This window comes from Camelus bactrianus, chromosome 6 (genome assembly GCF_048773025.1).
Source record: "Camelus bactrianus isolate YW-2024 breed Bactrian camel chromosome 6, ASM4877302v1, whole genome shotgun sequence".
NCBI classification, from domain to species: domain Eukaryota; kingdom Metazoa; phylum Chordata; class Mammalia; order Artiodactyla; family Camelidae; genus Camelus; species Camelus bactrianus.
The window spans coordinates 83015270-83042925 of NC_133544.1; the positions used below are offsets into that span (position 1 = coordinate 83015270).

General features: G+C 37.5%; 1 long non-coding RNA gene across 2 annotated transcripts in view; it reads right to left on the reverse strand.

The window, feature by feature from the left end:
* LOC123612629 (uncharacterized) overlaps nt 1-27656 on the reverse strand; it is a 321171-nt gene that overhangs the window by 127866 nt on the left and 165649 nt on the right. Inside the window, exon 1 of one of the 2 annotated variants that reach the window (XR_012507671.1) lies at nt 25525-25679. The exons of the other annotated variant lie outside the window; for it this stretch is intronic. This is a non-coding gene — a long non-coding RNA (uncharacterized LOC123612629). Of the gene's footprint in view, nt 1-25524; nt 25680-27656 lie in introns of those variants that run through there. 2 annotated transcript variants of the gene reach the window in all.

Sequence of the window (27656 nt, forward strand, 5' to 3'; positions counted from 1 at the left end):
TGACAGCCCAGACAAAAACAATGTCCATTAGAATCTGGAAAAATAATAAATTTTATTTTATCTGGAAGAATCTGCTTTGTCCTTAAATTTTGACCAGTTAATATAATTCTAAAAATTAAAGCGATCCCCCATTATCCTCAGAAATATCCCTCTGCTCCTATATACACACTCAGTTTGATTTATGGCAGCAGCAAGTAGCATTAGTACAGTGCTCTATGACACATTTTTCATATTTCACACAGCTACTGAAATAAGTTAATGTTTTCATCTTGATGGCTTCTTTGGTAAAGAAAGGGCAGAGTGTGGACTGATCTACATAATCCCTCCACCAAAAAAAAAAAAAATACAGCACATCCCGTGTCACTGAACTGACAAGCACATTTCCCTTCTTTTATTATAATTATTGCTGTTTTAAGCAATCCTATCCATTGAATTGTAGCTGGCATTTTGTGTACTGTGGTAATTGAAAATTCAAGTGGAAAAAATGAGTTAATATTTACTGAGTGCCTACAGTATATAATAGTTAGATGCAGTCTTGTAGTGAAAACCAAAAGCAATCCTATACAGTAGGTACTAGTCCCATTTCACAAATTTATTCAATAACTTATTATTATTATTGTCTTTACTTCAATACTTGAGGCTTTTCAATGTGCCAAGCACGGTTCTATGCTCTGCATCAGTTAAAACGCAGATAAAACACTACTCACCCTGGTGGATTTTACATTCTACAGTGGGAAAATGAGGAAACTGAAACTCAGAAACACTTAGGCAATTTGCCCCGGATAATTAAGATTTCTACTACACATATTTACATGTGCATATTAGCCATTTGTACACCCGCACATGTGAAAGACCTAGTCAAATCTTTTGCTCATTTTTAATTAGTTTGTGTTATGAACAGGTTGAATATCCACACACATATACAGATACATACATAGACGCAATTTCATCTTAGTCTTCTGCGTCATGCCTATTCACCTTCTCAAGGGCGTTTTTTGAGAAGTTTTAAATTTCAATTTAGCCCAATTATCAACTTTTTTCTTTTATGAGTCAGGTTTTCTGTGTCCTAACAGATCTCACACACCAAGGTCAAGAATATTCTATCCTTCTTATCCTACGCTGTCTTTGAGAATTTTTGTAGTTTTAACTTTTACGTTTCAGTCTTTGATTCATTTTGAATTTATTTTTGTGTACAGTGTAAGGTAAAGACTGAGGTACTTTAAAAAATTATAATAAAATAAAAAACATATTTTCAATTTATGTACAGATACACACACAATATGTGTGTCTATTTCTGGACTTTCTATTCTGTTTCAATTGTGTTTCCTCGATCTCTGCTTATTATGTTAATACTACACTGTCTTGTTTGCTATCACTATGGAAATCCTTTAAACCAGTATGTCATCCAACCTTTTCTTTCCAGAAATTATTTAGCATATTCTAATTGCCTTATATTTTTTCTAACATTTTAATATAAGTTTTAGAAGCAGCTCAATTTCTACCAAACAAAAGACTGCAAATATCTTACATTGCGGTGAATCTACAGAGCATTTTGAGGTGAACTGACATCTGAATACTACTGAACCTTCTGATCCATGAACATTTACGTCCGTTTCTCCTAGCAATGTCTGGCAGTTTTCAGGATATAGGTCAAGCACATATTTTGTTAACTGTATCTGTAGTTATTTCTTGTTTTCTGGTGCCACTTTATATGGTAATTTTAAAAATTTTATTCTCTAATTGTTCTTTGCTGGACTACAGAAACTGATTTTTTTTTTTTAATATATATGTTAGACTTGCACCTGCAAAAATATTAACATTGTAAGTTTTACGTTTTGGCTTCATTTTAATTCAGTTCAAAGTATTTTCAGTTTCCCTCATGGTACCTTTATTGTCCCAGGGGTTTATTTACAAATGTATTAATTTCCAAATATGTACTGTTATTCTCAAGTCTGCATTTTGCTCACTGCACCACACCGCCAAATATTCCAGTGCTCAATCCCTCTTTAGGCCTTGAACCAACAGTCAGCAACATAAAGAGGCCAGGTTACTAATTCTCTAATTCCTAACAGGCATTTAGGGAAAGCTGAAAGAAACCCATGATTACACTGAGGAAGGATTACATCCTTTCTTCCACAGGCTCCTTTAGAAACAATGTCACAGCAGGAAACAGCCCACTCAGAAGGATGACTGCAGAGAGCTGAATAAAGGGACCATTCAGGAAAGCCAGGCGGAGTTAAGGGAACTAGGAAGGATGGCGAGGCCTCCTGGACAACCAACAACAGGAAGCAAGCAGACAGAATGGTTACCAATAGTCACTGAAGGGCCATCCAACTGGAGTTGTGGCCTCAAGTAGAGAGATAAGAGAAGGGACTAAAGAAATAAACAGGCCACTTCTTTGCTTCCCATATGCCAGTCTCCTTTTGGTTCCTCCCATTGGCCATTTCAACCAGTAGCTGAAAGGCAAGAGGTCCTGGTTTGCACAGTCCTTGGAGGCCAACCACCTGCACACAGAGCAAGATAAGGCTGAGAAGGAAAGCTGAGAGGCAGATCCAGAATAATCAGCAAAGACAGCGTGCCATGTCTGTGCGCCAGATTCCCTCCTGTATCACTGACATCCCCAGCTTTGAAAGAACAGATGAGAGCACTTCTACAGATGAAATCCACCAACAAAAGATATTTTGTCCCCTCCACCCCAGCCACTAATTACACCTATTTTTCCTGCCTGACTTTTTTTCACAGGGTCCTGTTAAGCCCGGCTGATTGACACAGGGACCTGAAATGTAATCCTAAGTGACATTCACTCTTCCTTTAAAAGCTGCTTAGCACCAGTCTGTGGGGCTCTAAGTTCACCCTTCCTGCAGGGTCACTGCAGGAAGAATGCCAGACAATGACAGCCAGACTCCTAAAAAGGGATAACTATATCCAGGTGTCTTTCAGGACATCCGCAGCCTTGAATGAAGATGTCAGTGGGCATTTGGCCTTTACTATGGCTTTTTTGATGTTTCAAAGGGAGAAGAATTATCAGGCAGCTACAAACACACGCCCAGCACAAACTGGCCCGTGCTCTGTCCTGGCTCTTCCTTTAGGATGAGATCATCCAGCCAGTGATTAGTCCAGTATTGTGTCTAATCCAGTCCAACTACTGACAACTACATCCTTTCTGGGAACACTGGGTAATTGTGCGATCAGAAGAGGTCTGTTTGTAGCTGCTGTAAATCAAGTTTTTCCAGTAATGGCTGTTAATCCCCCCTGGCTTTTCTTTTAGATGGATTTAACTGACCCCCAGGTATCCAGCTGTATTTTGAGGTGGTCCCTTTTCAAATGTTTTAATACTCCCACTGGTTTAGCAATTTTTGAAAAAATAAATATTGGAATTTAGAAGAGATTCTCTTTATAGCTATTAGCATTACTTGCTGGGATGGAAGTTACTGTGTGACTAATTTGCACACTCCTATAAACACAGAACCTGAGAAATCTTTCAGACAACTGGTCTACTTTCTTTCCTTAATAATAATCACTCGTGTTTAAAAAGCACATATCATATGGCAGAAACTGTGTGATTTTTAGGTATTTTATATTATTAATTCCCATGATGGATGCATGAAGTAAACAGCATTATCATCCTTCACCAGGTGGGACTCTGAAATGTGGCAGTACTATGTAACTTGTCCCACACTCAGGAAGTGGAAGAGGCCTATGGCATTAGAACGCAAGTTAGTCTGGTTCTCACTGCCATACTCCTATCTGCCTTGTTATCTGTCCAGTTAACAAAACACCTGACAGAAGACCAACTTCTTAACCTCGCAGGACTGGCTTAGCTGTGCACAGGGAATGGACCTGTGTATGCAGACGGTAACAAGCCAGCCACACATCGGGTGCTGTTACTCTCTCTTTATGACAAAGCCTCGATTAACTTTTCACTTTTTCAAAGAGTTGTGAGCTCACAGTGGGATTTGAATTTTTCACGTCTTTTGAGGGATCCCTTGGGTTTTCTTTGACCAGTTTGGGGATGATGCATCCTCACCATGGATGTCCCAAGTAGTTGGCAGGCACTTGGGTAGGTAAGGACAGCAGGGAGTCGCTAAAGGTGCAAAGAGATGATGCCAAAGCAGGTTTTTTTTTCCCCCAGTATCTTTCCTTTTGGTAAGAAATACTAACATATAAACGGTAAGTCGGCTCCTAGGGGGCTGACCAAACTTTGCGGAACAAGCACGGAGGTTCAGAATGGAGTCAAATTGAAAAAAATAATTTAAGAGCAAGGCTATTTCCAATGATAGTAAGAAACACTACTGGTTTCAGACTCTGTTGATTCGTCCTGGGATCCGCAGGGATCTCTGGACCGAACATGTGAACAAACTAATACAACACTCACAGACAACAGAGGTCATCTAAGTTTATGGACTATATACTGGTGTCACGCTACATCGTAAAAGAATGCAGTATTGCATTAATTTCTGAACAACAGCTTAAAAATAATGAAAAGTCATTCTGTATCTTATGTGACATGTGAATGTTCAAGAAATATCCTGGAACCCAAAGGCTTTCCAGAAATTTGAGTTAGAAAGTTCAAGAGTTTATGTCAGATCCAGTGCTTATCAGATCAAGAGGAGATAGAGAGGAGAAGAGCAAATCCATCATTTCAGTTGAAGTGTCCAAGAAGTACCCTCAAAAAGGCAGACGAATTCCTACTGCTTCAGGAACTCCTTTAGGAAAGCATCCTTCATGTAATGCCTAGTTTCCCTGCCACTCAACCATGCCCTGAACAAGTAGAATCTCCTAAACCAACGTCTGGTGGCCAGCTCTCAGATGCCGTGAAAGGTGCCAAGAATAGTCAAAGTCTCCCTCAGGACAAACAGTAGAGCAAAATAGGGCTCATGTGGACCATGTCACCCCACAAGGTTGTCTGTGTGTCTGACAACCAAGAAACAAAGAGATCAGAAAGGGCCCAGGCACCAGGGCTGACAGCAGCAGCTGCTGGTCACCAGGACTGGATTATTATAATGTATAAAATGCCTTCACTGAGGTTCTCTGACTAACATTTGAGGTCCCATATAGGTAAACATGTTACTTTTTTTAAAAAAAAAAGTATTAACTCGAGGCTGACTCCTTAGATCCTCCTCTAGATGATTCAATAACAACTCTGTGATTTCAGACCAGAACTTAACCTCTCTCGGTGCATTTCCCACACACTGGATCAAGGTGCTCATCCCACATAAGCAAACCAACAAACAGCAGAGCTGGAACTCACATCAGTCTGCCTGATTCCACAATCTAAGCCATCAAGCATCATACTCTGCTGCTTCAACTAGGTAAAAGCAAATGATTATAGGTTTCACGAAAAATACATGTGTTCAGTATAAATTTGAGTTTTCTACCACTGTTCCCATTCTTTACACCCTTAAAAAAGGCAATTTATGGAAATCTAATAGATTCAATATACGTTTGGGAGCCATTCCTCCAAATTAACAGAAGAATTTAGAGTCATTTACACAATAAAAGGAATGATACAAACCTGTTCGTTAATCCTCAGGCATATGACTATATGGGTTGCTAATCCTGGACTGAAAGCAGTACTCATCATTTTCAGTAAAAAATAAAATCGGAAAATCTCTAGGAATCTGGTAGGGGGAGACAGTATATCACTTAGGTATCTCAAGGTCACTTAATATTAAATCACTGAAATGGAATTCAAATGTAGGTTTGTTCCATTTTCCACAACAACACAGTATGTATTACATTCACTCTAATCTAGAATACAGTTCCCTGTATTGTTCTATAATTTTTAATAAGCCATTAATTTGATGTGTTAGTTAACAGTTTAACTGCATGTCATCATATAAATACAAATATTGTTTATTAACTTATATTCTAAAGAATCAAAAACTCAATTTTATCAAAACTCAGTATTTATTTTATTGTTAAAAAAAGGAATATTAGGTCTAGAAGTAATCTCTCTCTAGAAGTTAGAAAGGTTTCAACAATTTAAAATTTCAGAGACCTCTTACTGCAAAGTCCAACTATTAATTATGAATTCAAGTACTAAAATAAAATTGGAGTGCACTCAGATAGAAAAACTTTGAGTTTGACCTTTAGCCTATTCTACACTTGGTGTTTGATTTTATATCCTCAAAGCATTGTAGAGTTGAAAGGGCATATATTTGCTGAAAGCTTTTCAGCAGTGCCTGTTAATTGCTACAGAATACCACGCCAATCCAACCTTTCCCGCAGCCAATTACACCCTCTGTGATAAATGTTATGGATAGAATGCTCTATATGACGTAAACTAAAAATAAGCTGGAGTTTTTAATGCTTGACATAGCACAGTCATCTCTTTTTATGCATTTAGTTAAGTCATAAATCATGTAATAGTGAAGAAGATAAAGCTCTAAGGAAAAACAGGCATCAGGATCTTCCTCTCCCATCCTGTGCTTTATAGGTTAAAATGAAAGAGGGACCCAACTGAATAACCAATATTTTATTACTGAATTTATAAATAATCATGGACTTTCTCTTCTAAGATAGGCTTAGACCAATACATAGTCTGATTACCACTGCATAGTAGGAATCAGGTGGGGGGGCGGATACTGTAACTTTTTCCCCCCAATGTTACGCCCAAAAACCTAGGGCAGTTGCTTAATGGGAGACAGATCCTAACACACGGAGAATCCAAACCTGTCATTTACAAAGTTGGGCATCAGAGAAATGAAGAGATACGCTGCCAGTGACAGAAACAAAATTCAAATCTGTAACTTGGAATTCTGAATCGAATTCACAAGATTTACCTTTCCAAAGACAGGTCTAAGTAATATTCCGTCAAATTAATTCTGAAGCCATGTCTAAGAATTAAGAAATTTTTATTGAGCGTCTACTCTGTGTGAGGCACACGCGTAGATTCTGGGAATACATAAGTTAATGGATGCACACACCCTGCGTTCACCGTTCTAACACTCTAATGAGGAGGAAGACAATTTAAAATGGTTTTTTAATTAAAAACTACCCAAACAATATATAACTTCAGAATGCAGTAAGTGCTATCAAAACAAACAAACAAACAAAAAAAAACAACCCAACAGGATACAGTGAAAAAGAGCAGCAAGACCAGGAGAGACCCAGATATAACTTAGATGAGGCAATCGGAGAAGCAAGTTCTGTAGTTGTTAACACACAAACTGAAATGCAAAGAACAGGCCTCTTAGCACAGCTGTTTGAAGTATTTTTCTCTAATGGAAAGAGCAGGGAGTAGAACGCTCAAGAAAGTCCTGGGGAATCTGTTTTGTCAGTTTATGGGGGAAAGAGTCCAGTTTGTACAAAAACACAGGAGCAGCAGCTTGAGTAACTGGATGGATAGTAGTGTTGGCCCTGAAATAGGAAGACTGAGGCGGATCTAATGTGGGAGGGCAAAGCAAATGTTCAGTTAAAAGAAGCACTCAATTTCATGTATTTGTGAGAAATTCCAGCGAAAACAGTAACTAGGTGGTTAAGTACATGAATGGTATGTTCAGAGCTAAGTGAGAGTCTTTTTTAGGCTGTCAGTTATAAAGGATCTTGAGTTTTAATGACTACACAGGAGACAAAGAAAAGCCTCAGGTCTGGCCAAGACTTAAAGAGAGATCCCTTCAAGAATACAGAATCCCAAAGGGGATACCCACTCAGTAGTAGGCAAGACAGGGGGACAAAACCCACAACAAAGGCAGGTGTCAGAGAAATGGTCTGTCTCCGCCCGGACTCTGAGTAGGAGAGAGAAAAAGCCTCCTGAGAGTATTTGCTACCAAAGGCAAGCCCTCACGCAGGTTTCGATAAATGTACATCACCTACACAGTAGAAAACAAAAACAAAAAATGAAGACTGCTGTTACATTTCCATCTTATAGATGTTCTTACTCTTGAGATGTTAAAGTGGTCCTGAGTTAATAGCACTCCCTGGCGTCCAGTAGGGAAGAATCCAGATGTATTAGTACTCACAGTAGAAACAAATGGGCTTACACTTTTTATTTAAAAGAGAATAATTATTACCAGGTTGGATTTCAAGAAGTCACTTAGCCACAAACCTAAAATCTAAGAACGTGAAAGAATGAAAATAAAAGCATGAATAAAAGCACACCAGCCAAAGACTAAGAAAACAAGCTGAGAAACCTGCGTCATCATCACACCACACAGGCTTTAAAACAAAGGGCATTATTAGCAATAAAAAGTTTCGGTACCTACTAATAAAAAGTTTCAACAAGCCAGAAATACTTAATGACTCTGAAGTTGTTTTTCCCTTAACAATACTGCTTAAAAGAAAATGAGACAGAATTCTAAGGACAAATGAAAATACTAGTATAGTGGGTGATTTTAACATCTGTTTATTAGTGGATGACAGACCAAGCACAATGCAAATCAGCATCAATACAGACAATTTTAATAACACAAGAAATTAGTCTAATGAACCCAAATAGAAACACACACTCAAAAATGTGAGACCATCTATTCCTCTAAATCATCTGAGAAATACATAAAAACTGACCAGGTATCAATTCACATAATGAATTTCAATAAATGTGATTTTTGTGTCCAACAGTATGTGATAAAATAATGTAATAAAGGGGGCATCTCACACCACTGGTGCAAAGGTGGAATTTTTAATAAATGAGGTTGGGGTAACTAGGTAGTATTGGGGAAAAATACAATTAGACGCACAGTTTACACCATACCGAAGAAAAAACTTCAAATGGACCAGGGATTTCAATGTAAAAATAAATCTTTCAAGTACTAGAAGCAAACACAGATGAATTTTTCTAACACCTCTGTGTAGGGAAAAACTTTTGAGTTACGAACCAAAAATCCAGAGAAAATGAATGACAAAAAATTGAAAAAAAAAATGGCTACACAGAAAAAAATTTTTCAAGTTTTCATAGAAAAAAAAAACCCAGAAACTCATTTTAAAAATAACTAATAAAATGAAACAGAGTATTTACAACCCATACCAAAGACAAAGGGTTAATATTCCTAATATGTAAAGAACTCCAAAAAATTGAGAAAGAAATAAAAATCCAGTAGGAAAATGGACAAAAGACATGACAAGACCATTTGCAATAAAAGGAAATAAAAATGGACCTTGAAGGATCTCCCAAAGGCCAAAGTGGAGGCAATTTGGGTTACAAAAGAGGTGATGATAGTAATGAATTGCAACCCATAGAATGAAATAAATATCCTTAAGTTCATCCTGATACAAATAACTAATTGAGTAAACAGATAAATAACTAGACATAGATTTTAAAAACTGCTCTTCCTCACAATAGAATTCCAAATGATTAATGTAGAAATAATGAGGAATTAGAAAATCTCTAATGGGACAACCACCACAGAAATAACTGCAGCAGGCAAGTCTCATCTATGCATACTAACTCAAATGTGTCAGTGTCAGGAAAGATGAAGACAGACTGAGGAACTGTCACAGACTGGAGGAGACTAAGGGGACATGACAACTAGATCCAACGTGGGATTCTGGATAACTTCCTGGACCAGGAAAAGTACTCGAGCAAAAAAGCTCACAAAATTGGACTGAGGTCTTAAAGTCACAAATAGGACTAAATCAATGCTAATATCCTGAACTGGGTCATTGTGCCATGTACTTTGATGCCAACCTTAAGGGAAATGATATAAATGGTATACAGGAAACTCTACTCTTCCTGCACCTTTCTGTAAGTGAAAATTTATTTCAAAGTAATACATTAATAAATATAATTGTCTCAAGAAAAATAGAGTAAAAATGTATTTTGAGGTTTACCACATAATGCATGAGCAAAATTTAGGGACAAAAAACAAAGGATGGGAAGGAAGAAAGAGACGTGTACTTGAATGGTTCTTAAACTATATGTGAAGTGGTAGATGACTTGAAGTGACACTGAAAAACTAGTGACAGTGATATATTAATAAATATACACACATATACATCAACATATCTCTACCATATGTATATACAGCAGACCCTAGAGGAAACACCAAAAGTTAAAAAGGTACCAGTAATTAGAAAATCCTAAGAGAAAAAGCAGAGAATAACATATTTATTCACAGATTATATGATCACCAACAAAGGGAAGACAAAAGAATTTATAAGAAAATTATTCAAAATATTAAGAAAGCTTAGCAACTTTATTAATATCAGATCAATATAAAAATATATTTCTGAATACTATCAAAGAACTTTTTTTCAAAAAGATGGTTTTTAAGGAAGGATACGGAGTTTCAATTCTGTAAATGGCAGTCTCAGTCACTGGACCAAATATCTTGTGGAAGGTAATCAGAAACCTGGAGATATGTATTATAAAAATGATGTTTAATGGTATTAAAAAGCTACCAAGGCAATGAGGAATGGTGGAGCCCAGACCTGGGAGAGCAGGTCATCACAGAGAGGTAAGCCCTCCATTTGCAGCAACTTTTCTTGTCAAGGTTATTGTTGATTTGCAGCGTCAGCCTGGAGGCTAACAGCAGAGCATGTGGAATCACTAGACTGTGAATAAAGACTGGAGTTCAAGGTCCACTAAGACGAATAAGCCCTGGTAAATCCCCAAGGGCTACACCTTAGTGTGGTAAGGCTGAAGTGGAAATGTGTCTGCCCTCATGGACCACAGTCATCTCATCCCCCCGATGTGACACTTCACGCCCAGCTGCCTCCAAGAAACAAAAGTGACTCCGTATTACAATATGACCATCCAGAACTTCAGATTGAATTGGTAATTTTTCCTAAACAATGTTCAGCACATAGAAGAAAATAACAATGCCTAGGAAATATACAAGGTAATCTAAAACAAAGAGAAAAAAAAAACAGGCTAAAGGGAAATAAGGCAATGGTGTTATTACAATTCAAATTTTAAAATAACAAGAAATAATACAACGAAATGAAGAATTTCTTATAGAAAAAGAATTAGGAAAAGGAATCAAGGAGGAATTCTGGAAATAAAAGACACAACTTATTAAAAAAAACTAAATTATTTGGGCATTGCTGAAGAGACAAATGTTGAATGGATTACAAATGAGAAGAAAATATTTAGATTACAGTTGAGAGACCACAGAATGCAAAATGTAGAATATAAGATACATATTAAATATATCTTAAAAATTCCAATACTTTATGTTGGAATCACAGAAAGAGAGAAGATAGGAGAGAAAATTATATTTGGAGAGACATCAGCTAAGATTTTCCAAAAACTGATGAAAAGCACCAAGTCACAGATTCAACAGGCACTATGAACCCCAATAAGGTTAAATAGATAGAAATCCACATCATAGTAAAACTGTAGAAAATCAAGGACAGAGATTTTTCAGAGGATTCTAACTGTTGGCTGAGGATGGAGAAATGGGGCACAGGGATACATTTTGGGGATGATGGAATCTGTTCCATATCTTGACTGTGGTGATGGTTACCAGATGTACACATTTGTCAGAATTTTTTTCAAATGTACACTTAAAATATGGAATTTCATTATAATAATGTCTATTTTTAAAAATAAAAAGGATAGTGGAGTCAGCTAGAATGGATGCCCACTGGCCAAATCTACAATAGTTTCAGCACCAAAATAAATAATAATGGATTACAAAATGTTGATAAAATGGGAATCTCTAAGTCCACACTTGTACATGAATGAATAAGTAATTGAAATGAGAGGAGTCTCTTCCTTACAGTGGAATATCAACTAAAAATGTAAAGAGGGAATGACAGCAACAGAAAATCACTAGAAACAATGTAGCGATAGCTAATTCAGTCAGGAATCGTCAATAACTGCTATGGCTGCTGGGTGGATTTTGATAAGGAACCAGATATTGTGGTGCAATCCCCGAGTACTTCCCCACCAAATACCTACAAATTGAAAGGGAAAATGGTGACCTCACTGTGAAGAGGGATGGTAGACACCAACATGGCCAGGTGATCAAGATTAACATCACCAGTGTTGAGCTGGGTGTCTCTCCTAACTTGATGCACTTGAGAATACCACAGCATGACCTTATTATCTTCCTACCAAGAATGAATGTCCTGAGAGTGGTCATGAAGAAACAGTGAAGAAACCTACGCTGAAGGACATCTACAGACTGAGAGGCCTCCGTTCTATAAAACTCATGAGTCATGAAAGACTAAGAAAAAACAGGGAACTATTCAAAGGAGAATTAAGAAAGATCACAGCAAAAATCATTGCATGATACTGGATTGGATCAAGGATCAGACCAAAAAAAGACACCTAGTTGGGACAGCTGGTGTGGTGAGTCAGGTGGTGGTGGTGGTGGTGCCTAATAATGATTTTCCTGTTGGGTCATTGTGTCGTGCTTTTGAGAAAGAGTAGGGGAGATCGAGAATGGACTGTTGGGGAGTGATGGCACTATGCCTGCAGTTTCCTCTCAAGTGGTTCAACAATTAATGATAATTAGCATAAAATATGTATTATATACATGTACAAATACATGATAGAGGCGGGAAGGGAGAGAGCATATGTGATAAAGTAACAATTGGGGCATTTGTGTGAAGAGAATGTGGGAATACAGGAGGTTTTCTGTTTTGTTTTTCTTTTACTATAATTGAAACTTCAATGCAAGTTTGAAAAAATTTAGATATAAATTACTTTAAAAAGTAATGAGGAATATCTCTATATACAGGTGATTTTCAGGATATATTTAAGTGAAAAATAAGGTATAAGAATGGTGTGCCTTATTGTTAGTAATAATATTGTTGTTTTGTAATTATTATACGCACAATGTAGAAAAAGGAAAATTATTATGCTAACAGTGTTAGGAACTAAAATATTCAGTTTAAAGAGAGAAAAAATAAACACTTTAATTAAGTAAAAAACCTGCATTTTTAATGCTGAAATATAAATACCAGTATTAACTCAATTTCTTTCTTAAAAAATGTATTTTCTAGCTCTGCCCGTTGAAATAGCCTGGAAATAATGAAAACCTAGCAGCAATGAACATCAAAATTGCCCAAATTATGGTCTCTCAAAGTCATTTCACTAGAACCAAAATTCCTTGCAGAAACAGCTAATTCCAGATCTTAGGAAATATACAAAATAAACCTGGTGCATATTTTTATGTAAGAAACAAAGAAAAATGTCAAAGAGTGCTCACTGGGCTAGTGTCAAAAAGATACTAAGGCCATCTTGAAGACACACAGTGGCTAAAAGTAGAAAAATGAAGCATCAAAAAGAGTAATGACTACAATTGGTTGAAAGAGCAAAAAATTTGTTAAAATGTATGAATTGACAGTGACATTTAAAAAACAAACTATTAGTCCCCTTCGGAGGTTGCTGGGATGTCAACTATTAATCTGAAAGCTAGAAAATCAAAGGAAAGAATCAAACGTTAATCCTGCCTCTCCATATGAACTGTATTTCAGATTTTAAAAAACTGTTCTTCCACTAATACTTCCTCTGACCTGTGTGAGCGTCTTCACCTCTCTGAGCCTTGTTACCCATCTCCAGATGAAGATAATACCGCCCGCCTCACAGTGATGTTAAGAGCATTAAAACAGAAAACATATATAAAGCTTCCAGTTCAGGGAGTTATTACCTTCTCTGCAAAGAGATTGTTTTACTCCTTAAGGACAATTAGCCTTCAATATACTTCTTCTGTATTCTCCAGTTCATCAGTTGATCATTAAACTTTACCTACTCCAGGGTCTACTAAATATCAAGAGCTGCGTTAGAGCTGACGTATGAAGGAGATTAAGACGCCCTCCCTGACCTCAAAGAACTTTTAATCCAGTGAAACAACCACCCAAGAGATAGCTGCAACTCATTAAATCCTTGTTGAATGAAACAGCAATTTTCAGACTGGTTTAGACATCAAGAGTCTGTCTTATGGTTCCTTATTCATGCTTTTTATCCTATAAAAACAAAAGAGGGGGACAGTAGAGGTCTTGGTACCAAATTACCAGAAAGATAATAAAAGAAAAGCTCCATTAACAACAACTATAACAAATCTACAAAAAAAAAAAAAAAAGGGACTTAATATTATCTAGATTTACAGGTAACAGTGTTTGGAGGGTATGTCTGTATTTCCATCTTAGCCAGCCTGCCAAGCAAACAGACAACATTAAGCTATGCAGGTCACATTAATGGTATAGGACAAATGGGGTAAGTGACGATTAATGAAGACAAATAGCATTTAGAATGGCACAATCCAATTCCAGGAAAGCCACTCTAGAGATGACAGCTGAAGTTCACTCACAGCCCAAAACTACACACAACAGCAATTCATCATACCCATGAAATGAGATGAGAATCAATGACCCCGGGTGTCCACGTGCCTGCTGGGAATCTCCTACAAGCAGGTGGCAAGCTAGATGCAAAAACCTATTCCATGCTGGGTAGAAAGGTTTCTATTGGAAAATACATTAAAAAAAAATTTATATATATATCTCAACAAGGCTAGTACCTCTGAGAAATCCTGAGTAACCAGTGACACAATGATTCCTCAGTTTAGTGTCATCTGTAATAACCAGCTGTGGATTCATTTTTAATTACACACTTTGTATACCAAATAAACGCTAGGAAGAAAGCAGAACAAAAGAAAGCAAAAACAGTAAATAGATAAACTTGCAAAACAATTTTAAAGATGCTGCAAACTCTTCACTGGGCTCTCAATTGCTGGAGGGTGTGTGCAGTGAAATCAGTAGACTTGTCTATGGTGACAAAACTGACTTAATAATTTCTTAGACCAGTGCTTCCCAGTATTTTTCACACCATACCATACACAGAAAATGGGACGTTTACACAGCACTAGACTGCAACAGGCAATTGTGGAAGTTGTCTACATCCTGCTCAGATGACCCAAGAACTCCAGAGATGAAGGTCCAGATGCCCCGTAATGCCTTCACTTGTGCTGCTGCCTACTATTCCTAGGCTAAGGGTTTCCAATAGTGTGGCTGCCTTACGGGTTCTGAGACCCAGAGTGGCGGATCCTGGTTAGGCAGATCTCATCCCAGAGAAGCTCCACTTTGTCTTTTGTTAAGGAAAAAATTCCACTAAAAAAAAAAAAAAGTTATTTTGAAAATGACTTCTTTGGTTCCCCCCCACCAAATGAAACTGAATTTAAAATAAAAGCAGGCAAGCCAGGACTAGATAGCTCTTTACAGCAATGTTTTTCAACCCTGTCTGTACAGTAGAGTTGCTGAGGGAGGTTTTAAAAACACAGAGACCCAGAACTGGGCCCTACCCTCAGTGATTCTGGATCATTCATGGTGTTTCGCAGGCATTTAATATTGCTTAAAACCTCCCTAGATGAGTCTCATGTTTAGCCATGTTTGAGAAACACTGAATTAGAGGCATCTATTGGCCAGGAAGAAAAAGTCCCGTAAGAGGAGTTATCTGAGACCCAGATATGTTTGCCAGTTTCATTTGCCAGTTGCAAGTAACTTGTGTGAGTCCTAATTGTCTTATTTGTAAGACAGTAACACCTGTAGGTTGTGAGTTTTCTAAACCAAGAAGTTTAACCTGGGATAAAGACAAAATGACCAATGACAAGAGGGAGACTTGGAGGCTACTGTGTGGGAAGAGTCTTATGACTTTTCTTTCATAAGGAGATTAAAAAAAACTAAGCACAAGAAAAATCATAAATTGGTGAGGACTGGATATGCTATTTTGTATCTGTTCCTTCCCTGCATCCTCTCAGACCTCTGTTAATGAAAGGCAAGAGATCAGGGCCACTTAAAAAAGGAAAGTAAGAGACAAGACAGTACAAACCCGGAAATCTTAAAAAGGAAAGAGGGGGAAAAAAATAGAAGTCAAGGGAGGCAGGAGAGAGAAAACCTGAAGCAAAGATTTGGTTTGGCTATTTTGTTTTCTAGAATCCTAGAATTTCTGGTGTAAAAGATAACACAAGACATGAAGATAAAGGACATCTGTAAAACTTGTGAAAGAGGAGAAAAATTAGTTGTGACACTAGGTACAAGAAATTATTTGGTCATTGTTATTTTTAATTGGACATCATCCAAAGCTCTCATTTGCTGAAACAATAATAGTGACCATGTAATGAACACTTTGAATGGGCCAGATATGGTGTTAGGTATTTTACACACATTATCTTTAATGTGCATTCATTTACAGTCAACCTTTATATATACAATTGCCAATTTTTATTATTTAAATAAAAAGATATTGTTTGCATTTTACAAAAGAAGAAATTGGAGCTTACAGAAACTAGGTATCAAGACCTCATTACCAGAATCCGGGATAAAGTTGTTTGAATTGCACTGTTTGCCTCCAATGTCTAGTATCTTTCCACGCACCTAAAAATGTTTAGGAATTAAAGTATCCGACACAGCATGGGATGAGTGGTAAACACATATAAAATTTGGGGAAGTCAAACAATAGGAAGAGAAAACCCACTTTTTTCATTCTCTTTAAAATAAAAAACTTGCTGTAAGAGCAATAAAAACATTATTATTAAAGAAAAAACTAAGTTAAATTTTCATATTTGGATCCAGAAATACAAAGATGGACTAAAATTATGACAAGGGAGGGAGAGATTAACTAAGCCAATGGTTTTCACTTAGGGTCAGATAAGGTTTAGAGAAACCATGTCTTATGGATCTAGAAATAAATGGAATATAATATGTAGTAAATTTTTAAAATCACAGCTGTTTTTGAAACAAGTTCACCACTGATCTTATTGGAGGAATGGAGAAAATCTGGTGTAATTTGTGTTTTAGAAAACTACTAACCTGTTCAAGTTGCCGAAGGCCACAAAATGATAAAGATAGACAGGCAGGCACACTTGTTCAAGGCTTAGAACACAGGAAAGAAGAGGAAAGAACCAACAGAGCAGGAAAATGTGCCCCAATCAACTGAGGATAGTCTTCCATGAGGAAAGAAAATCTCAGGAAGGGAATTCAGAAAGAGGTAGGAGAAAGCTGAAATGATGCTGGGTTTATGGTACTGAGTTGGGAGAAGGAGAGAAGAGAGGTGATCCCCTAGGAAGATGATCATCTGACAAAGAAAAAGAGAATCCAGATTTCAAAGGAAAAGATAAACCAATCCTCCCTTTAGGTAAAAAAAAAAAAAAAAAGGTCAATTAGCAGAATGAGGGAACTTTTTCAGAGTGATGGAAATGTTCTTTTTATCAAGATCGTTGTGGCTATATAATTATCTGTCACACATCAAATTTTCCACTTAAAATGAGAAAATTATAGTATCTGTAAATTATACCTCTAGAAAGCTGACTTTAAAATCAACTAGGAATGAAAGAAAGTGGATGCCAAGTATTCTGAGAGAGGAGAACCCTGAAAGCATAAGAACAGGCCATTGCAGCTGTGCTGCGTGGTTCACCAGGAAGGACGACCTCCAGGAAGAAATCCAGAAACAAAAGATGAGGCAGCACATTCTCATTCAAGAAGAGAGGATTTGGAGAAAACCTGGAAGGACTAAAAACCATCACAAATGGGACAAAGAAACAGGCAAAGTGATCCTCTTCTCTACCCAAAAATGTCATGTTATCCTAATACACAGGCAGGTTCACATATCAACTGACAAACACCCCGGGCCCTGGGGAGCACTTCCCACTGCTGCCCACAGAAAGTCAGGCTATGGTGGTAGTTTTTTTATTTTTCACACCCAGTGGATTGTCAACAAATTAACAACAAATAAAGGATACCTAGGTTCGAAGTTTATGTGTCTAATTCCTCCCCCACAAAAAAAAAAAAAAAAAGAAAAGAAAAATGACTCAAGGATTTAACAGGTTCTTATCTGGTACAAGAAATACTGTAGCTGGTGGAGGAGAGTTCAAAAAGAGAGAACAGAAGTAGCCATATGGAGATCCAAAAAATACAAATATTTGTATCAATTCAAAGAAACAAAATGTATTTATTCAGAAAGTGACCCTGTAATACTGAGAATAAGCATGGGTGGTTGAAAATTGATAGTGAGGAAAGTACTGCTTTTCTGAGCACACAGTGGTGATGACTCCACCACCCCCTAAAATGAGACATTTTTACAAACAGGTATAACATATAGAGTGAACAAATTTCTCTGACTTGAGAAAAATTTAAACCATGAAGAATGAAAATTCAAGGAAAACTAAAGGAGAAAACCCAAAGGCTTTATGATAAGGCGTAAAATAGATATTACAAGTCTCTACCTACTTAAGAGATTACATTGGGAGTTTGGGATTTGCAGATACTAACTACTGTACACAAAACAGATAAACTACAAGGTCCTACTGTAGAGTACAGGGAACTATATTCAATACCTTGTAATGGCCCAGAATGGAAAAGAATATGAAAAGGAATATATATATGTGTAAGTGAATCACTATGCTGTGCACTAGAAATTAACACAACATTGTAAACTGACTCTACTTCAATAAAAAAAAGAGATTGCATATACAGAATAAAAAAAAGTGGAAAATTAGAGAAGTCAGGTGCAGACCATTCTTAATAGAGTTAAGGTGATTAAAGAAGAAAGTAATTGGACAAAAATACCTTATTTACTAAAACTTTACAATGACAAAGAGAGAGGTAAGTTCCATAAAGGGGTAGAAAACAGCTGATTGTTCAAACTTGAGAAAAAAATCACAGAACATGACACACGAGGGAAGCGTGAAGATAATGCCTAAAAGCTATCACTCTAATACATGGTTTCCTACTCAAGATCTTCCAAAATAACCTCCACCTAAAAGTGGAGGTATCTTTAAAGGTGGATGGTATCTTTATGTAACAGGACAGCATCTCTATACATCCCTAGGTTGAATAAGGAAAAAAATTAAACTGAGAATGAACAGTAGCTCCTTGAAGTTGTGCAAGTCCATGGAATTGCAAAAGTATTTCATAGAAAATGTTTATCAAAATTGAGAAGAGTATAAATATGCATAATAAATGGGAGTGTCTGGACACCACCAGTCCCAGCATGCCTTGTGCATTGGCTGTTTCTCTCTAGAAATAGCTGAAAGATGTCCAGAATCTGTCCGAGAGAGGGGGATAGAAGGGCAAAAATCAAAACCACCAATAAAAGGATGAAAAAGAAATGCAGTTGAATTACAGGAACAAAATTGGTGGATGAGCTAAAAAAGATTATTTGGTGTCTTTTGCAGTGGAAAAGAAATGGAAATAAGTGAAGTAGAAAGGGAAATAGATTCGTGGGGTATTTACCAGACAATGGAAATGATATTACAGTCCTGGTGCCCCTTTTGTTCTTGTCCACTGGTTGTGGACAGCTCTACCAACAGAGTTCCTTCTCACCCTATGGAAAACCAGGTTTTATGGAAAAGCTAAAAAGTGTGGAAGGTGAGTCACGAATCTGTGACCAGACAAAGGCAGGCTGAGCAAACTCAGTGCCGAGGAGTTCAGGGTTTCTGCACTAAATAAAGAACAGGATAAAGAATGTAGATTTTTTGCTCCAGATTCTACTTGCCAATTTTGAAAGACGAATAGAAAGGTTTTTTCACTAAAGAGGAAAGATTTTTCACATGGAAACAAGGAAACACAAAAATGGAAAAGATGATGTGGTTTAGAAGTCAGTCTGAGGATTTAGAGATGGCAACGGAGCAGACAAAGAAATCTCAAAGGAGGTTTTCAACATGAGATTGTCAATTCGTAAAATAGATAGTGATAGAATGCTCTTAGGAACTAAAGGAAATTTAAGTAGTGGTTCAGAGCAGGAACATCACCTGGAGTCTATTGCTTTGAATATTCAAGTTCCAACTAGAACAGTTTTGAGTTGCAGAGACTGAAAGGGAGTATCTTCAAGACAACGCTCTGAGAAGGCGGAGTCCCACAGCGCCAATCTACTCCGAAGACACCAGAGTAGAGGGTGAATTCACTGAGACTACGAAGGGGAAAAAAGCACCCCATTCTCAGCACTAATAAAATACATATGAGGAGGTTTTTACTTTAGTCTCACTGATATTTATGATGTAACAACAATTAAATCCCATATATTGGAGAATTTCCAGAATTTCTCCCAATATCCAAAGGAGCTACACATATATATCTAACGCATTTGTGAAGGAGGCAGAGAAATAGGGAGGCGAAACTGAGACCTGTTGCCCAGAGGCTTCTTTAAAGGTTTGAAATTAAACTCTGGTTGCCCTTCGGTGATACTTTGGCTTGAGTAATGGAAAGGGCCACCTTGCAGAAACACAAAGCCCTGACGTGACCTGATTTCTATATCCGTACTGTTTAAGGAGCCCACTGGCTTGACTCGCTTGCTCAACCTAGTCTGACCACATTGTTTGAAGAGCTCTAGTCACCTGATCCTGTTTTTGCAGTGTTTGTTCCACAGAGCAGAACAAACTGGAAAGCAAACAGGAAGGGGGCAGCCAATGGAGAAGATAAGAAGAACCAAAGAAGACAGATAAAAGGACCCAGCTGAGACCCCAAAAGCAGGCGTTCTTACGTCAAGCCGCCTGGGCTATGGCTTCCCTACTTGAGTGTCTTTCCATTTGAGTGTCTTTTCCTCTTTTCCTCTTCTGAGCAATAAACAACTATCACTCTGACCCTTTGTCTCCAGTGTGAATTCTTTCAGGGCCAGAAGACAAGAACCAACTCTTTGGGATTCTCCCACTTTTAGGGGGCTTCCCTGCCTTCTAACATATGTAGACGTGTAGAGGACCGGTGTCAAGTTTTGGAGGATAAAAGAATAAATAGGTGAACACACGTGGTCAGGTGTCAGAACATCTAGCTTATCAAATTTCATTTTGTTCACTGCCGCACATTCAGGGCCTAGATGAACATGCCACTCTGAGTAACTATTTATGTAATAAATGAATGAACAAATAAACTTATCTTTTCTTGTGACAGTAATGAAAAAATCTGCTTTTTTACTTCCCCTCCAAAAATCACAATGCTAACAAGTTGACAATAGAAACGCAGAGGAATATAAATATATAAAAGTTACCAGAGAGGAAATCATAAGGGTAAGAGACATGACCCAAAAGAGGAAGATAAAATAACTGAAGGGAAAACACAGCATTTTGAGAGCACTGAGTTTACCAGAATCCAACAGGCAATGTTTTGATGAATAGTATAGGATGAGGGAATTACAAGGAGTCTGTGTGGGGGTGGGGGTGTGGAAGGGATAAATTGGGAGTTCTAGATTTGCAGATGCTAACTACTATATATAAAATAGATAAACAACAAGGTTATACTGTATAGCACAGGGAACTATATTCAGTATCTTGTAGTAACCTGTAATGAAAAAGAACATGGAAACGAATACATGTATGTATATGTATGACTGAAACACTGTGCTGTACACCAGAAATTGACACAACATTGTAAACTGACTATACTTCAATAAAACTCTGCTAGCTTCAGAGTTTCTAGGGTAAAAAAAATAAATAAATAAAATTTAAAGACACATTTCTTAAATACCCACTATTTTTAGGGGTTAGAGTCATGGACATATACAATTTCTTTTTTTAACCTGGCCTTATAAACCTTATGAAATCTCGTTTCTGCATTTTCCCAAACTACCTTATTCCACCTGTCCTCTCCCCTACTGTGCAGCAGCCAAACTGGCTTTCCTGTTGTTCAAAAACACCAAGCTCATTCCACCTCAGGGCCTCACATTTGCTGCTTCCCAAGCTGACAGCAATCGTCTCTTCTCCTTGACCTTCACAAGGCTGATCTTTCTTTCCTTTCACTTTCAAGTCAAAAATCCCCTACTTAGATATGCTGATCACGCAACGTCAACAGCTCCCACCTGACCCTCTTTCTTTATATTTCTGCCCTGCTTTTTTTCAAGGCAGTTACTACTACCTGAATTTAACATATTTTTTGTGTGTTTAGAATCTGTCTCTTCCCAGTAGAATGCAAGCTTTGCAAGGGCAAGGCATTGCTTCTCTCCTGATCCCTGTGTTCCTAGCACCTTCAGTGGTGTCTGGTATAATGCCGATGCTCAAAAAGGGTTTGTTGAGTGAACAAGTATATTTGAATATTCACAACAATAGTATGAAAATAATGGCATTTTTATTACATGACAAAGTGATAAACTATTGTTCAAAGTGGCATTTAGTGATTTCCACCTTATATTGTCTGGCTATCAGCACAAGCTTCTAGGTTCACTATAACATCTAGTCTCATTGCAAGCTCTGTCTCATATTTTTTAAATGATGGGGAAATAGGCTTCAGGTCTACAAAGTACCCAAATTAAGACTGTTCATCCAGCTATTATTGCATAAATATCTAGAGCCAAGAATACAAAAAAGTAGTTACACTCACTTCTTTCTAATACTAATGGGCTGTGGATTTCTACTGCTACTAATGGAAAGCTGCAAGAGATGTAACTCTCATCCTAACAACAAGAAAAAGCTATAAAATCTACAAAATCATATATTTTCTTAAGCCTACCAAGAGTTGAGGTTCCAGAAAAATCAAGCAAACTGAGTTCCGAAGGACAGAGGGGACACGAGACCTGTTTCACTCTTCACAAAACACGGGAGAAATAGGCAACTGCCTTGAAAGAGAAGAAGGAATCAGTAAAATAAATAATCCTTAAAGGCTGACTGTGGTTAGTGTGACAGGCTGTAATTCCTAGAAGCACAGGCACAAGGGGTGCCTATATTCATTCATAAGCTCTTTATCATAAACTCTACCAGGTGCTCACAGAAAAGACTGGGATCAGAGCAGGAGGTCCAAATGAGCCCCCTAGACGGTGCACAGGCACAAAATATGTCCATTCTCCGAACCAGTATGTGAAACAAAGCCTTAAGCCATGGGCAAGGTCTAGGAAATTCTTCTGTCCCTCGTGGCCAGGGAGGATAGCAGCAAAAGGTACCTGCTGCTGAGTGTAGACAGAGATCCCCATTGTGGTCCATAGATGCAAAGTGATCATGAAAATGGAGAATGAACATTGAGAAAAACTTTGTGACACCCCAAAGGAGCAGCAGCTCACTGCTCCAAGTGGTTAAAGGCTATGGTGCATTGAGTGCAACTATAACAACAAAACTTAAACCTAGCTCAACCACTGATAAGATTCACTCAACTCCCCAGACTAAGGATTTGACAGAAGAGGTGGGCCCATTTCTAGGCATTAATACTATTTACCTCAGTTCCTACTATGCAATGTTTGGTATTTAATTCAAGAGTCTGACACACAAAAAGGTTAAAAATAGAAACCACTCATTGTCAAGTGAAACAGCAGTTAATAGAACTGGACCCAGAGATGACTCAGATGTTGGAACTTTCAGACAGTGACAAACAATAGTATCTATGATTAACATGTTAAATGATCTAGTGGAAAGGGTTGTCAGTCTGCATGAACAAATGGGAAATCTCAAAGAGATAAAACCTGTGGGGAAAAAAGTAAACTAGAATGCTGGAAATATGGATAGATTCTATTGCCTGTAGTACATGTTGCTTTTAAATTTTCTTTGGCAAACAGAAAATTCTAATGCTTTATAAATAAATAAATAAATAAATAAATATATATAATATATATATATATATATTATATAATTATATATGTATACTTCATTTTTTACATATCCTTAATTATATAGAATAAATGTCATGTCCTAAATTTAGATTTAACCAACTATTAAAAACCAATAGATTCATGTCTGACATTGCTGTTTATCTCAGTCACCACCAGAAGTACAAGTCCCTCCAAGTCTTCTACCATGTGGATTCTTACCCTGGAGATATTTTTTTCTAGTTTTATTATATAGAATTATTACAATTTGACTGCACATACACATTATATTGCATGTAAATATATATAAGCAATATACTGCACATTTTTTTAGTTTTCTTGTATGTATGAAGGTTTTATGGAAATACATATGGAGTTTTTAAATAAATTTATGGAAAAAATTTGTATCTCCTCTTCCTCCAAACTCCTCCTTCTAAAACTGTTAGAAACAGATCAGGTCTTGGTTCAGCTACCTACTGTGTATGTGGATTTGAAAAGGTACTCTTCCTTTCTGAGCTTTCATTTCCTCATCAGTATAATGAAAACCATAATTACCAGATCACAAATTGTCAGAATAATAAATAATATTGTCAAGTGGGTAATATATAGAAGACACCCAATAAATGGTAGCTATGATTACTGTAATTCTGCGCTTGTGTTCATAGTAATTCTCACACATTTGAAGATGAGGGTAAAGTGGAGCTGGTGTCTGTAGAACACACAGTCACCTGTAACTGAAGCAAGGGACTGTCATGAGAGTAAGAACCAAATTCTCCTTGATCCATGTGAACATAATCAGAAGAGTCACATCAGGCTTCTGGCCCCTGGTTTCCTCAATGTAAAATGGCCAAGCCAAATAATCTCCAAGGTTTCTTGAAATTCTAAAACTCTACAATTCCAAGCCTACCAGAATTCTTAAACTGTGACTCTGGATAAAATTTAGGAGTTTCATTTTCTTTTTAAATCAAATACAGTGTTTGTTATCCCTACCATGGTTAATTTATAGTGTCCACAGGAAATAGGCTAAAATCTGGTATCTATCTGTGGATGAACAAATGAAAAAATAATATATCTATGCAAGCATCTGGTGTTCATGTACACTCATTTTATCAAATAGCAAGCAGTTATACTGTCTTCTATCTTTCATGCCAAGAGTCCTATTTCTGTTTATTTTGTTATTTTTGTGATGTGAATTTTCACTTTGATCTTTATAAGATGATAGAGAGAACTATGGTCATTGACCAGTCGCCACCTAGTATACCCCCGGAATCTCCACTAAAGTTTTTCACCTGTAAAACTTCATTTACTTGGTACTTTAAACAAAACGGTTTTGTATCATCTGGCTTTATTTTTGAACTACATGTGGGAAAATTAATAAAACTAATATAAATCACACAATGGATTAACACAAAATACTTGTTGTTGCCATCAAGAAGGCTTGCTAGGCTAGAAATTCTTGTAAGCAAAATATTCTACAGAGGGTTGATGTCAGAACATTTAGTTCTTTTTAAAACTTCATCATTATGGCTACCAAAATGCCAGCTCCCTCTGGATTTCAAAAAGTTACAAGAAAAGTAACATTATAAGAAAGGTTAAAAATCAGTTATATCACACAAAGTTTTTCTATAGATGAATATCAAAATATTTGAAAATAGCTAGCTAAATCTCTTCAGTTAAATTTTTTATATTTTACTTAAACGTCATATAATTTCAATTTCACCACGGAAAACAATCTGATATTAAAATAAGGTAATAAAACTGCGTCTTACTCCCAAAGAAAATTGTAAGCACTAATAACCTTTTAAATACAACCATTTTGTACTGTGGAAAAGAGGGTCAAAGAAATATTCATTTCAAAATCAAGTAAGTTGGAAAGCAAGATGGCAACATAGGAAGATCCTTAACTCTCCTCCTCCCAAGGACACAACAAATCTATATCTACTTCTGGATTATTTTCTTCTGAAAAAGATCTAGAAACTAGATAAACTGTTTTCCACCATAATGGATCAAAGGACCACATTGAGATGCGGAGGAGAGGAAGAGACAGCCACACACACACACACACACACACACACACACACACACACACACACACACACACACACACACAAACCCCCCAAAACCAAAATGAAACACACACATACCTCAGCAACACACAATAGGGAGGCATCTTGCCAAACAGGTGCCTCTCTTGGAAAATGAGGGGTTGGTGCCCCAAATGAGGTAACTCCAGCCCCTGGGATCTGCACCAGAGAGACAAGTCCCCAGAATGGCTCGCTTAGAAAATCAACAGAACTGAAATCCAAGGGACCCAAAGTGCTATCGAAAACTGAGATTCCCCTTTTCAAGGGCTTACATTAAGTCTCACTGGCCATGAGACCGAATGAAAAAAACATCAGTTTGGAAAGTACCTAAACTTTCGTATACGAAAAAGATTCATTTGTTAACTAAAAATATTGTCTGGAGGGGCAGGAGATAGTCAAAATGCTCCCCAGAGACAGTGGTCCTGGTGGGTGCCTTTATAGCACCCTCAACCTAACCTGCTGGCACAGGCAGGTGAGCTCAGCTGAGACACCCTCCCCACCACCTTTCAAAGACGTGGGGAAAAGCAACCAAAGCACTATGCAACTGTGTTGTTAAAGCCAGAGGCTCAGGCAGTTGCATTCTCTCAGTCCTTGGCTGGGGCAGGCATGTAAGAATGGTTGTAGCATTATACCACCTCCTAGCTAAAGTCTGTGAGCAGATGTGGTTGTGAAATTCCCCTGTCCTTGGGCTGGGGCTGGAGAAAAAGTGTGGTCCCAGTATTCTCCTACTCCCAACCTGAAGCCTGTGCATATGCACAGACAAGTCACTCTCTCTGGCATTGGTGAAGCCTGCAGGCTTGCACTGTCAAGACATTTTCCCACCACATTTCTAAAGCCAGCAACTGTGTCTTGCCTCCTCTACTCTCCAGCTACCTTGCTAAAGCCATCAGGTGTGCACAATCCACACAAGAGACACAACTTGATCATCTGGCTCTGGTGGCCAAGGGGGCTAATGTTCCTGAGCTCCCTGGGGCGGTAACAATTGGAAAGACAGTTTTTGCGAGGCCATCCTGGGCACTGCGCAGACAACAGACTAGAACATAACTCCGTTTTTCTTGTGAAAAATGCCTACTTACTTACCCTGGAGCTTCAGCCTGAGACATAGGCTTCAGGTTTCCCACAGCCAGTTGGAACACTGACAGATCTTGGGACATCCTCAACAGTGGGGGCATATTAAGAATAAATCAGGCAGTTTAGACACAATCACAGAGATTTGAAACCAAGGGCAAGGTTGAACAAGAAGAATTGTCTCCTACACAAGGCCACTTCTTCAAGACTGGAAGAGGTAGATGCTTCACCTAATACATAGAAACAAACATAATCAAGTAAAATGAAGAAACAGAGATGTATGTTATGTTCCAAACAAGAGAATAAAACACAATGTCAAGAAGAGATTTTAGTGATATGGAGATTAATAATGGACCTAATAAAGAATTTCAAATAATGATCAAGCTATTCACTAAACCAGAGAGAAGAATGGATGAATACAGTGAGAACTTCAATAAAGAGACTGAAAATACAAGAAACTACCAAACAGAAGTCACGGAGCTGAAGAATACAACAACTGAACTGATAACCACACTACAGGGGTTCAAGAGCAAATTAGGTAAAGCCTAAGAATGGTTCAGTAATCTCAAAAATTAAGCAATGGGACTTACACAAAGCAGGGAAAAGAAAAACAGAATTTAAAACATGAAGATAACTTAAAGAGCCTCTTGGACAACATCCAGCAGAGTAACATTCACATTATAGGAGTCTCAGAAGGAGGAGAGAGAGAAGAGGGCAGAAATCTAATTTGAAGAAATAATGGCAAAAATTGTATAAATAAATGAAATGAAATGAAAGGAAAGGAAAAGAAAAAAAAGAAAAGAAGGGAAAAGAAATAATGGCTGAAAACTTCCCTAACCAAGGGAAGAAAACAGACATCCAGGTCCAGGAAGACCAAAAAGTTCCCAAAAAGATGAATCAAAAGAGATCCATGCCAAGATACATCATAATTAAAATATCAAAAGATAAAGAGAGAATCTTAAAAGCAGCAAGAGAAAAATATTACTGAATACAAGGGAAATCCCATAAAGCCATCAGCAGATTTCTCAGCAAAAACATTGCAGGCCAGAAGGGAATGGCATGACATACTCAAAATAACAAATGGAAAAAATCTTCCAAACAAGATAACCTTGCTGAACAGAGTA